The sequence below is a fragment of the Anolis carolinensis genome, chromosome 1 (genome assembly GCF_035594765.1).
Source record: "Anolis carolinensis isolate JA03-04 chromosome 1, rAnoCar3.1.pri, whole genome shotgun sequence".
Lineage (NCBI taxonomy): Eukaryota > Metazoa > Chordata > Lepidosauria > Squamata > Dactyloidae > Anolis > Anolis carolinensis.
Genome location: NC_085841.1, coordinates 175,932,081 through 175,945,503, shown reverse-complemented (window position 1 = coordinate 175,945,503; position 13,423 = coordinate 175,932,081). Strand labels below are relative to the sequence as shown.

Below are 13,423 nucleotides of genomic sequence, written 5' to 3'. Positions count from 1 at the left end.
AAAATTTTTGCACATGCCTAATTCCTATGTATCTATGAAAACTAACTTGCTATACCCTCCCCCTTGAATAAATGCCCATGTTTCAAGATTACATGGGGAAACCACAAAGGAGGAAATGGAGGAAATGCATTTTTCATCTCCCTTCTAATGTGCAAAAACTAGTTTGTTAGATTACAAGGGCTGCAGTTTGTTAATCAGGAAAAATACTGAAGCAGGCTTTCTCTCTCTCTCTCCCCCCCCCCCCCTCCACATGGGAATCTTTCTAAGCATAGCACTCATTCCAAATGTAAATAGTGTTCCTATCTTTTAGCTAAGTGCATTAACATTGCTAGCTCACTAGGCCTTAGACATCATGAAGCTGTTGGATAAATCTTTGAAAGAGGCCTGGCTTTTGATTTATAGGAGCTACCATCTGGATAACATATTGTAATTAATGCTGTTTTTAGGCAACATTTACAAAAAAAACCTTCTACCATTCCCTCTAATAGAAATTAATATTACTTATCTCAATTTGTAGTTATGCTCCTTTCTTAGGAGACAAATAATTACAAATATAGTCTTTTTTTTAGATCTTGTTACTTCATCTTCTGCTCCAAGTCATGAACGTCAGAGCCAACTGTCCTGATTTGGTAGGAAAAGTCCTTGTTAATCCTCTGACATCTCACCTTTTCAGCTGTTATCAGTTTTCTCCTCTTTGATGTCAACTTATTTCAATTGCTGCAAACTGCAGGTGTATCTGCACTGTAGAACAAATACAGTTTGACACCATTTGAACTGTCACGACTCAATGCAATGGAATAATCAAAAATTGCAGTTTTATAAGGTCTTTAACCTTTTCGGCTAGAGTGTTGATCACTCACCAAACTATAAATCTAAGGATTCCATAGCACTGAATGCAGTGGTATGAAACTGCACTAATTCAACACTGTAGTAGATGCACTCTCAGTTCAAAGTGGAAATTACTTTTCACCCAGATAATTTGCAGGAAGAAGAGGAGAGATAGGGTACAGGTAAAATGAAACTGCCGCAGCTCCTCCTAGCTTGTGTTTTCCTTATTGATCACTTCTGCCATCTTGACCACATCTTGAAGTTGTTTGGCCAAACATGTTTTACTTTTCACAGTACCATTCAAGAGAGCCAAATAACATCAGTAACAGGGAGCTTGGAGGAAAATGCAGTGTTTGTCTGCTGCAGGCTGCCTTTGACCTCAACTCCTGGTGACTGGCTCCTCACAGACTCAGGCCCTGACTGCCCGGCTGAAGCAAGGCCCAGCAGAAACACCTGCTGCCTCCAGAGGCTGGGGCAAAAAAGGAGCGTGCCGGCATGGACCCAGTTACACAGCACCATCCAAGAGAGCTAAATAAGAGCTTAAGATCACAACAGGGGGAAGGCCTTAGTATAATGTGGTGCTGCTATAATAGTCCTGGACTGTAATGCTGCTACTCAACCAAGAGACTCGAGAAACAACACTATGTAAGTTTGACAAGTGACAGAAATGCAGTCTACATCCTATCATGACACAGTTATAAATGAAGCTGCCAAATTATGATTAAGGGATTGGTGCAATGTGTTATTTGTGCTTGAGGTTATAATGTTTTAACATGTTTAATGGTTTTAAATTGTATTTATATGTTGATTGTTTCTAGTGATTTTATGTTATGTTTGGTTTGTATATGAGGCTTTGAACTTTTGCCTAGATGGATGTTGTATGCTGCTCTGAGTCCCCTACAGGGTGAGAAGAGTAGAATAGAAATGAAGTAAATAATAAGTAAATAATTTTCATTAGGATACAGTAGAAATCAACTTGTCCTAAAATTAAGGTTGACTGAATAAATATTGCCTAAATAACCATAGTGCATTGTGCATTGATTCATTATATGCTTGCCAAGATTCCACCTTTGCTGAGGTGCTTCTACGTGTCCACTGCTCATGGTCATCTGCCAAGAAGCGTATAGGTCTCAAAGCCAGCTCCTGCTGGGTACAATGTTCACACTGGCTTGGTGCTGAAAAACCTAGATGATCCGAAAGCTTAGCCGCTGCAATCAGGTGCAATTGGATTGGTCTATAGCTGGCCAAGTAAAATGAAGCCCCACAATAGTCCTTTTTTTCATCCTTCCAAAAGGATGGAGTCAAAGATATGTTTTCTCCAAAACACACAAACTATTATAGGGAGCAACATGGAAGACAGAACCACAAAATAAATGTGTCACTGCTAGATAATTCTGCACACTACCAACTTTGCACACTGTTGAATGAACGTCTATATGTATCATATAGCAAGGATATGCCCTCTCATACCTGATGTTAGGTCAAGGCCTCCTTTTCTTCCCTCCATGAAGGGGAAACAATTGGAATGGGAAGTATGTTTTTCTTGCAATTCAGGGAAACGAAGTGGAAAGTCAAGGTAGAGGAGTAGATTAAAGATCAGGAGAAAGGTATGCCAGGGACAACAGGCTTTAACTTAGCTAACAGACCATGACAAATCCAACGTTTCCTCCCTCTCCCTCCACCTCCTCTGAAAATAACTCTGAACAAATACCACATCCAGGCAGCTGGAGAGTCCAATGTGCATGCCTGTGCACATGCCAGTCTCATTCAGCCTCCCACGAAGTTCCTAGAGGATGTTGTTTCTTGTAAGGGTTTAATTTTCCTATTTTGGGAGTGATCAGGCCTGCCTTCTGTCCAATAATTATTTTGTAAGTGAACAAAAATATTCAAACAAGAGCAATGATAAAACTGAGCCAGAGTCCAGGTTGGCATCTTCCTCTTACTCATAGATTGATTGAATGAGTCTTTCCTGACATTCTGATAACTGTTTGGTAGTTACATTTTATTTATTATTATTTTATTTACTATATTTATACCCTGCTGTTTCTCACCCCGAAGGGGACTCAGCGGCTTACAAGTAGTCAACAATTCAATGCCACATAAACAGACATAAAATAAACATGAAAATATATATTTTTTAAATTTTATTTCAGAGCAGTAACAAATTTCTGGATGCCCCAATGTTTTGATAATTTAATAAATACACAATTGGAAACAAGAGCTGTTTGCTTCAATATTTATGTTTGGTCTTCTCCCATAAGTTCAACTGTTAGGTAGAAACAAGCTAACTTAGTAATGAAGATAATTTAAGGATGGCCTGAAAGGAGCCTATTTCTATATACAGTAGAGTCTCGCTTATCCAATGTTCTGGATTATCCAATGCAGTCTGCCTCCTGCCTGGATCCACAGCTGTTTCTCTAGGCAGGTCCAGGGAAGGAGAATCATTCTCAGCTCCCAGTATAGGGCTGCTCCTTCTTCTACTGATACTTGTGGGTAGCAAAAGCATTGTCAGATGCACTCCCGTGGCTGATCAGTGGGTAAGGGTGTTGTGAAAAACTGGACCCCAAAATGATAGACCTCATAGATTTCATTCCCAGTTTCAGATTTATTTTCATTAATCCCCCGCCTACCGAAATGCTGCACAGACACCGTACATATCTCAGACCTCAGGGAATGCTAACAACATACCCCCCCCCCCCCAATATCCCGGGAAGACACGAGGAACAGATCATGGTCTTAAGCAAAAACCTCTGAGACTTTTCCTTTTTTTACTGATATAATTTGGTTTATTCCTAGGAGTGTTTACTCCTCCCTGTCACCAAATCAAACCCCCTTCTTCTTTGCCTAAAGTACATGGATAGTGGGAATTGTTGATCCTTAGATTTCTTCTAGATAGAGATGATTTCCTGCATTGATCAAACTTATTTATTTATTTTGTATCAAAAGCATTGCATAAATTAGTATAAAACTGATAAAACAGAAGGAGCACAAGTGGCTAAATATCTTTTGACCAAAAACGGGCAACAGCGATCACATTGTCCGTAGCTTCGAACAATTTTTCCTCTGTACATGAGGATATTGTGGACAAGCATACAGATGTGGAGGTGTTGTTTGTTCTGCTCCACAGTCACACAAGGTGGAGAATTCTTTTAGGTAGTGCCATTTTGCTAGGTAGTCTTATGATCTGCCCACTCCACTTCTCAGTCTGTTCAGGGACTTCCAAGTTGGCCATTCTTGGTTAGTCCCTGGAGGCAGACCCTCAATGCTTTTCCAAACCCAAAAGCATTGCTTTTAAACATTTTAAATTAGAGGTGTGTTTTTTTCCTCCACAAATGGATGAACACCAAAGGTCTTTATCAAACTTAATTATAATTACAATTTTAATCGTAAACAAGTCAGCCTCATGTATCAGTCAAGAGCACATTGACTTGGGGCCAAAACTATGGATTTTGATATTACTTGTGGATATGTTGAGGGTCATTTCATGGAGTTTCCCATCTGCTACCACAATCCACCCACCCAGGCATTCAAAAACACTAGAAGTAGTGTCATGTAGTGCCTTCTTTTAAGTTCTCCCAGGACAATCTATTGATCTCACCTTTTGGTTCCTTTATTGAAAAAAGTTCAGTAAGGTACTTACATTGACCCACAAATAAGTTGATTCAGGTTTTTGAGTTAATTTTTTTTAAACTAACATTTCTCGACTTATACATGAGTATGTGTATTGTCAAGCATGTTGTAGATGGACACATGAAAAATGGAAAGCTGGAGTTAGAAGTGGACTCTGCATATTTTCAGGGGTGCTCTGTTATTTATTAGTCACACATTAAAGGGTGAGCTGTGTCATTCAAAACAGCTACCATGGGTGGCCCCAGGAACCCTGTCTCAGATTAAATTTCATGCCTGGAAGTGAAGCTTATGAAGTGCTGTGACCTAGCCTTTTAATCAGGCTTAGGACTGTTGGTCATGCCAGCTAATAGTAAAGGGATGCTAATTCTGCCTGCTGGAGCCTCTCATTTCAGACCTCTTGTCTGGGGAATGAGACACTTTTTTTCCAGCAGCAAAGATGTAAGAACATAGGAAGGCAGTCACTTGGAAACATCAATTCTGCAAAGTTTCAGGATCACTGGCTGCCATTTCCTTTAAGCTTTGCTAATAAGTACATCAAGAGCCCAAAGTTTTTGCTTCAATAAGTTGGTTGCCTGGAACATTGAATTTATGCATCTCTCTTTTTTGCCTCTATCTGTGAGTTGGCTAAAAAAGAAAGAAGAAGAACTACTTCCATTTCTGTGCTCCAGAAGACAGAACTCCTCATTCATAGTGCGTTTGTGTGATAATAATGATTGGGAATCTCTGAGGTTTACTCCTAACGTAGTGTGTGCGTTTCTCTTTTCTATGTTGGCTTTCGTTTCCTTGACAGATGATTTCCTCTGTGTGTTTTTACTGCTGTGAATTCTGGATGCTGTCAAAGCTGATTTGCATTTCTGATCCCACACTTAAATAATTTTCAACAGTGGCATTTAAAAAACTGTAATTCTAAGTTAATTGCAAATCTGAGAGTTGTTTTTCTCTAACCAAAACCAATATACTTCAGTAAAGTTGGACTCTCCTAAGTTATTGAAAGAATGTAATTAAAGTAAGTGTCGGCATCCAGCCACCAAGTTCCCATTCTTTTGGAAGGGACTGAGTCTCAAAGATCTCTGGGATGGATAGTTCAGTATTTTGACAGTTATATAATTTACTAGAATCCTCTTTATTGTCAGTATAGGAAAGCAATCCACATGTGGAAGCTGACTTCTATTATGTATTTTTTTCCCCTCAGATCCTGTATCCAGCAATGAATGCTGAAGAACCTTTGCTGAATGCCTTGCTTGAATGCAAATAGTGGCCTTTGGGTAGGGATGCTTATAGGATTGCATACGATGCATGCTAGCCTTATTGTGTACTCACGTGTGCAATGTAGAAGGAACCACTTGCCAGGAAAGAATGTTATTTATTCTTGCTTTTATGATGCAAGAGACTGCCATTTAAATATTTGTTCCTCCTTTTTTCCTGTTTATGCTTAGTTCACACATCATGGATTTCCTGTTTCCTCTGTCCACTGTCTCATTCCTCCTTAAGCCGCGTGCAGAACTAAGGTATTTTATATTTTAAATATGATATAGATATACTTCCCATTACGTTTATTATTCCATATCATTCTCTTAAACTCCTTCCTTTCTTTCAGCTGCTTCTCACATAAACTCCCTTGAATCAGCTTTTTCATTCAATTGTGGGCTGAATCACAGTATCAGGATTTCCTGTCCCTGAAAAGTGCCCACTTATGTGACACCTTCAAACAATTGTTTCAGATTTCCAACAGGGATTTCCCTCCTTTCAATGGCTACATCAAGAACAAAAAAAATGTCAGTATTTTTTTCTCCTGTCATAGAGATATAGCTAAGTGAAAATTTAGGCTTCTCATATGGCCAGTAGAAGAACAGCAGCCCTGCTTCAAGAGTTGATCAGAGCAGAAAAAATATTACTAGTTTTTAATTCTCAGGACAGCATAGGCTTTATTTTTATTCTGTGTTTATAGTTGTAAGCTTACCTTTGATTTTGAAAGATGTTAATGACAGAAAAGCTTCATTAAGAGACTGCATGTAGTAAGAACTAGGTTGCACATTACTCTTGTCATATGAAGATACAACTACATGGAAGGCAACATTCATTCTGAAAGCTGGCCTCAAGTAATGCAGAGAAAAGAGCAGACATATAATGAATGCATGAATTAATTAAGGATGCCTGTCCATCTCTACTCTCAAATTATACTAAAGGTGGTTCAATAGGATACAATTACACACAGCCTAGCAGTTCTCTGGCCAATAGCTCCAGTCCTCTGGCCCATAGCTAACAGTTACAACTGAGGTCTCATCTGGTGCCTCATCTATTTACTGCATTGAACTGGGAGGAGGATTGAGCAATAAAGAAACCAGTTCATCTCTCTCTCAGCATGACACTCTTCCTGGGACCCAAGACTGTCAACCTCTCCATGGTCCCTGGTCCTCTGGCTGAAGTTCAGCGCCTTTTACCTCTGAAATCCAAGGGCAACACATGCAATTACTCATTGTTATATGGACACTGGCTGCTTCTTCAGTCTCCATAACATTGATTATGCCCTGTAGTTTCACTAGTTCTTGCTACCTGCCTTGTGAATCTCTGGATTAAAAAGCGGACTTAAAAATAAAAAGCATAAAAAGAGGGAGATCATGGAAAGAGAGGGCAGACAAGAAATATGAGAAAGCAGTCTTTTTTCTGTAGTTTTGCATCTAATCTGTTCTGCTTTGTAAAACACAGTGTGTTTAAGAAAGGAGCAGGATTCTAAGTAGGCACACAAGCAAGCCAAAATAGTTATTCCTGTTACTTTCTGCTTCCACTGTGGCTGAGATCCAGAAGCAGAAACCAAAAGAAGGTTATAAGGAGCCAAGGGAAACTTCATGGAAAGTTTTGTTCCGAGATTCAAGGCTGGTTTGGGGATATATTTACTGTAATTCCATTTCCACCAAGAATGTTTCTTTCCACAAAACAGGTTCTGTGCTTTGACAAACCCCAAAGGTTTCCTACATTTATCCAGACCTATGCGCTGTGCTAATTTTATGCCTATGTCATTTTGTAAGAATTTGATTTGGATATCATGGAAACTGCTTGTGGATATAACCAAATCTTGGAGGAAAGTGTGTTACTGAATGTTTGGCTGTCTTTGATTTAATTCAGTCAAGGTTAAATTCACAGATGCCGAAATATTGCTTGTATAACTTTGTGTGCATACTCTAACTAATACATTTTAATAAGTATTGTGCTTAAAACTTCCTAAGATATTTGAACTTTGCCTCTTGGTGAAATCAAGCAGAGCTAATTCTTCAATTAGAACAACATAACTTTTGTCAGGATTTGAGGTCTTGTAAGATAATCCATTCCTTTTAAAGAAATTTTGTCTAACAAAAACAATAAGCATATTTGACTGCTTTGAGATAGTCATTGTTTTAAGTGGCCTCCCATCCTCCAGGGTATTATAGTCTGGTAATACATAAGGCTGGATAATTACCTCAGACTGCAGCTCCTCATGTTATGTTCATGAATACTCTCCAGCACACAGCAGTCAACTTTTCACATCTATTTAAAATCTCAGAAATCTAATCCTCAAATCCTCAAATGCAGTGAGATACAAAATATAATTGTAGGGGTTTCTCTCTCTTGTGAGGTCCAGCACGTGTGAAAACATGCAAGAAAGTCTAACCACATGGCTGGAGGTTTCTCTACATTCCTGTTATCACAGGATGGTAACAACCAAGATGATGACAAGCATTCACAGCACCCTGGGTATGGATAAATATACCTTTGGGCACAGAGATGTAAGGAAGCGATAATCTGATAGCCTTGTGTGTGGATGTGTATGTGCCTTCATGTCACCTATCAACTTATGGTGACCCCACAGATTTAGGAGTTTTCTCAGGCAAGGAATACTCAAAAAGGAACTGGCAAAACCACCTTTATGAAATACAGTGCTCCCTCACGTATCGCAGGGGTTAGGTTCTAGGACCACCCGCAATAAGTGAAAATCCACGAAGTAGGGACACTATATTTATTTTAATATTTATACATTATTTTAGTACAGTAGAGTCTCACTTATCCAACACTTGCTTATCCAACGTTCTGGATTATCCAACGCATTTTTGTAGTCAATGTTTTCAATACATCGTGATATTTTGGTGCTAAATTCGTAAATACAGTAATTACTACATAGCATTACTGTGTACTGAACTACTTTTTCTGTCAAATTTGTTGTATAACGTGATGTTTTGGTGATTAATTTGTAAAATCATAACCTAATTTGATGTTTAATAGGCTTTTCCTTAATCCCTCCTTATTATCCAACATATTTGCTTATCCAACATTCTGCTGGTCCGTTTATGTTGGATAAGTGAGACTCTACTATAGTTATACACCATTTTAAGTCTTTATCAACCAATCATGTGTTGATAAATCGCCTCCTTCTCCTTCCATTGTCACTTGGGCTCCTTTTCCCTCCCTTCATCTTTTCCTTCCTCCCTTCCTTAGGCTGTAAATTGTAATTTTTTATGATTTATAATAGTCTTTTAGAGTTTATTGAAAAACCACAAAACAATCTGTGAAAAGTGAACCACGAAGTAGTGAGGGAACACTGTATAGTTTACAGCAATAGTTCTCAACCTATGGGTCCCCAGATGTTTTGGCCTTTAACTCCCAGAAATCCTAACAGCTGGTAAACTGGCTGGGATTTCTGGGAGTTGTAGGCCAAAACTCCTGTGGACCCACAGGTTGAGAACCACTGGTTTACAGTAACTTAGAGAAACTTCCATATTCCATATTCAATTAAATATGAATAAGAAAGGTGAGGAACTGGGAAAAGCAGACTTTGCCTCCTTTTTGGTGAGTCCAGCACGTATTCTGACTTAACAGGGCTGTTGTATACTTAATGGGTTGTTGTATGAAACAATAGAACCTTTGAGTCCTCTCCAGTTTTAATTAGGGTTTTGAAAATATGTCCTACTCTAGTGGGCTGACTCGGAATGCGTACAAGCCGTAGGCTCTATGCTAAAGCTTTAGCTTCCCCTCCTATACAGAGTTGCCAGATATGCTTTGTTTTAAAGATTTCCTTTTTTCATAACCTCAAATGAGTCAGAATGTAACAGATGTTCTGTATTTTCCAACATGCCTCGCCCCATAAAATTCCCCACAGCAGACATTGTAGCTTTCACCTTTAGAAAATTAATGCATTTTCCCATTTCAATATATCGTGCGGATGTTCTGAGTGAGTTCCACTTACATTGCTTTCGCTCAGATCCAGACTTGCAATTGATGGACTTGCTTTACGGTTACAAAGTTTTTTGAATATTCTTTCCTTTTTTTGCAGATGTTACAAATGGATTTTCATTTCTAAACCTGACTCTATAACCAGAAGCATTGAAGATTGTTATAGAAGTGGGGGAAAGTGCAAAATTCTTGGTAATTCAAATTCCATGCCAGATACAGAACCCACATGGAATTCCAACCATGCTGAACTTCACAAAATGAATAGCTTTGGTGTTGAGCAGTCGGCCCCTATTGTGGTGTGCTCAACTGCAATCATTCCTTTATTCAGATGTCTCACAGAGTTCAGTGAGTTTCACTCCTGAATGCATAAATTTCCTCATCTCATTTATAGCAACTTGGGACTTTAGACTTCTCTCTTAAGTAAACACAGCCAGAGGAAAAAAGGAGGAGAATTCCCCATCTTTTCTCCTATTAGCCAATCAGATGGAGGAGAAGGATGCAAACTGGGAAGTGATCAGCTCTAAAAAGGTTAGGGAATTTTCTTTGTGCTTTTGCTACATTCTCTTCAGACGTTAGGAGTGTTAATTGCGATAAAAATCCTCCTTTCCTTTTACTGTAAATTCCATGGTTATGGAAAAGAATATTTTAAGTAATAAAGGCAATTTCAGCAATTAAATAGTTTCAATTATTCATGTCTATGGTGACAAATTAACAGCCCAATTTCTAACAGTCAGTGTTAACTAATTTCTAAACTTTGTATTTCAACTTCTGATCCCGCTTTGCTTGTACATCGTCAGATACCTAGCTGGATATATAATCTTTCACCCTAGCTGAGTTGTACCCTTTTCCTAAATGTGTCTCTTGTTCTGTTCATTCGGTTCACAACAGCTATTGTTGAAGGGCCAGTAATATGTGAAAAAATAACTGAGCAATAGGTTAGCAGGTTGCAAATTGATCTAAATTCCATTTTATGGGTTGCAGTGATCAATTTACATGTTGGCAAGATGAGCTGAAGAAATATGCCCTGAAATAAAAAGGCCCCCTTCTCTCTTCTTCCGGTTTTCAAAGCACAATGCTTTCCTCAGTTATTGTTTTTGCTACCTTTGGCACTTCTATAGGTCCTCTTGCTTGAGTACAAATGTCCACACTATTGGATACTGCCCTCTTCAACTGCGTTTGTGTTGCCAAAGAAATGTGGCTGACCCTTTTCTTTAGGTTTCTCTGTTGACCAGGCAAAGCAGCAATGAATCTTGGCACTCTCCCTTGCCATGGGTGTTCTTCATCCGTCTCTTACGTGAGTGGGTTTAGTACAATGGGTATCAAACTTTGGGCTTCTGGATATTTTGAACTTCAGTTTCTAGAAGCCCTAGCCTGCTTGTCCAATGGTCAGGGATTCTGGGAACTGAAGTCCTGGATACCTGAGGACCAAAGATTACAAACCACTGTTCAGCAGATAACAAATATGTAATTATTGCACATCAAGGCATTTAACAATAAAAACACACACAAAGAAAAGTAGTATCTTCTCTGCCAAACAGAAAGTAACTGCTTCCCTCTGTACCTGCATAAATGAAGTGGAGGAAAGTTAACCAAAATGTCTTGAAATATCTGATTTATATAAGTAGGAATAACCCTGCACTGTTGGTTTTGGCTTGAAATGGAATCTTTTATTATGCCTTCCTCAAAACCAACCGACTGTTATGACTCTTTGAACAAACTCAGAATAACTATCAACATGGAAGCAGTTAGATCCTTATATTGTACTGTTGAATTCAAGCACCCTTGCCATTTTCTTGTTACATGAGAGTCTGATGCGGTTGCCTTACATGTCAGAGTCAGTGAATCCAGGATTCCATCCAGACTAAGAGTGCTCAATTCTCTACCAAAAATTGGTTCGGTACTTTGGCTAGCTCCTTCAAAGCCCAGGGAAGCCCCACAGTGGATTCAAACCACAGCCGAGTGAATGAATACATACACTCTGGCCCTAATCCAGAAGATGGTTTGCTGAAATTAAATCCTTCTGAAAGTCATGGAATACTTCAGAAATGTGAATAAAAGATGCAACTTGACCTGTGAGAGAGTTTCATTGAGTGTAGTTGTATTCACAACACAAAGAATCATAGAGTTGGAAGAGACCTCATGGGCCATCCAGTCCAACCCCATTCTTCCAAGAAGCAGGAAAATCACATTCAAAGCATGCCCAATAGATGGCCATTCAGCCTCTGCTTAAAATCCTCCAAAGAAGGAGCTGCCACCACACTCCAGGGCAGAGAGTTCCACTGCTGAACAGCCCTCACAGTGAAGAAGTTCTTCCTAATATTCAGGTGGAATCTCCTTTCCTGTGGTTTAAAGCCATTGTTCCACATCCTAGTCTGCAGGGCCACAGAAAACAAGCCTGCTCTCCTTCCTATGACTTCCTCTCACATATTTATACATGGCCCTCATTATGTCTCCTCTTAGCCTTCTCTTTTGCAGGCTAAACTTGCCCAGCTCTTTAAGTCATCCCTGAAGGGTGAAATAGAGCAATTTAAAATGGTCACTGATAGGGAGAAACTGTCCCTATCAGTGCCACAGATAGCGGAAACTGAAGCACTGATACCTAGACCCAAGATCTCGTTACCGGTACCGGGGACAGGCCACTCTGTATATTCGTGTGCCTGGTGAGATGAAGAAGCCCAATATTCCTGAATAAATCTTACTCAGTAGAAGAAGAAGCCGCCGAGGTGTTTTATTCAATCAGCTGAAAGTGATGCCAGCTCATGGTTGTCTGACAAAGTAAGTTGAGATACCATAACATTGAAAAAAAATACATTTTATACAGTAAGATCCTTTGAATTCCCCCCACCTGCCCCAACTGTACCCAGTTTTGCCCCATTGACATCATCAGCCTGCTGGTGAGGACTACCTGCAGAAGCGAGACAGCGGCACTCGCTGGTCAATGGAAAAGCGTTCCCTGCTCCCAGTGCAGATTTCCACTCTCCAATGGCTGAAGAGGAGCATGGTTGTCCAGGAGACAAAGGTGCTGAAATGAGTTCAGGTCCTGTGAGTCTTTAATGTTTAAATGATTGCAATCCGAGTCCCCAGTGAAAAGTTGCAAAGCCTCTGGCATGGATGTTTATAAAGTCCAAAAACAGAAATATTGTCCATGCTGATAGGATAAAGTGGTCAGTTCCTGGGAAAGGGGAAATGTCATTGTTGGAGACGGGGCATCACCCCGTTGAACTGGATGGTCATACCAGTGTGATGAATGGTTGCAATGTCCAGTTGACCAAGAAAAAGTAAGATCATCCCCAGCGAATAGGTCCCGTTATCCTCTGCCCAGCCAGGGGTCCATAGGACCAGTAGAGATGGACTGGTACAAAGGTGATGGGTGATTGAGTCCTTTATATGTAGATGAAGCCTAGGAAGACAGCTGCTGAATGGACTTCCCAGGTCAGAAAATGGAGTGAAAGGTCATCGCAGAGGCTGATCAATGGCTAGCATCTCCAAAAAGGATTATATACACACAAAAAGTAATATAGTAAATACACACATAAAGAAGGGTCCATGGATATTGAGGGAAACCAGTGAATAGGTAGTTTAATTTGATATCCATAGGGAAGGGGAAAACATACACAATAAGTCAGCTGGTACCAGCGAATAAGTAGATCCCAGTATTCACAGGGGAGGTTAACATTGACACTGGGTTAGTGGGGCAAAGGTTAGGTGAGTTCAGGGGAAATGGAATAGGAAACATGATTAAAAGGAAAAAACAAAGATCTTG

General features: G+C 39.7%; 1 long non-coding RNA gene across 4 annotated transcripts; it reads left to right on the top strand.

Annotated features, from left to right (window-relative positions):
• Nucleotides 1-277: 277 nt before the first annotated feature.
• Nucleotides 278-11,729, top strand: LOC103279371 (uncharacterized). Of its 4 annotated transcripts, XR_010000174.1 has the most exons (5): nucleotides 278-1,473; nucleotides 5,651-5,723; nucleotides 5,895-5,966; nucleotides 6,056-6,233; nucleotides 9,761-11,729. It is a non-coding gene; the product is annotated as an uncharacterized LOC103279371 (long non-coding RNA). The 4 variants fall into 4 exon arrangements; XR_010000171.1 differs by lacking the exon at nucleotides 6,056-6,233; XR_001730599.2 differs by having other exon boundaries at nucleotides 5,895-6,233.
• The last annotated feature ends 1,694 nt before the right edge of the window (nucleotides 11,730-13,423 follow it).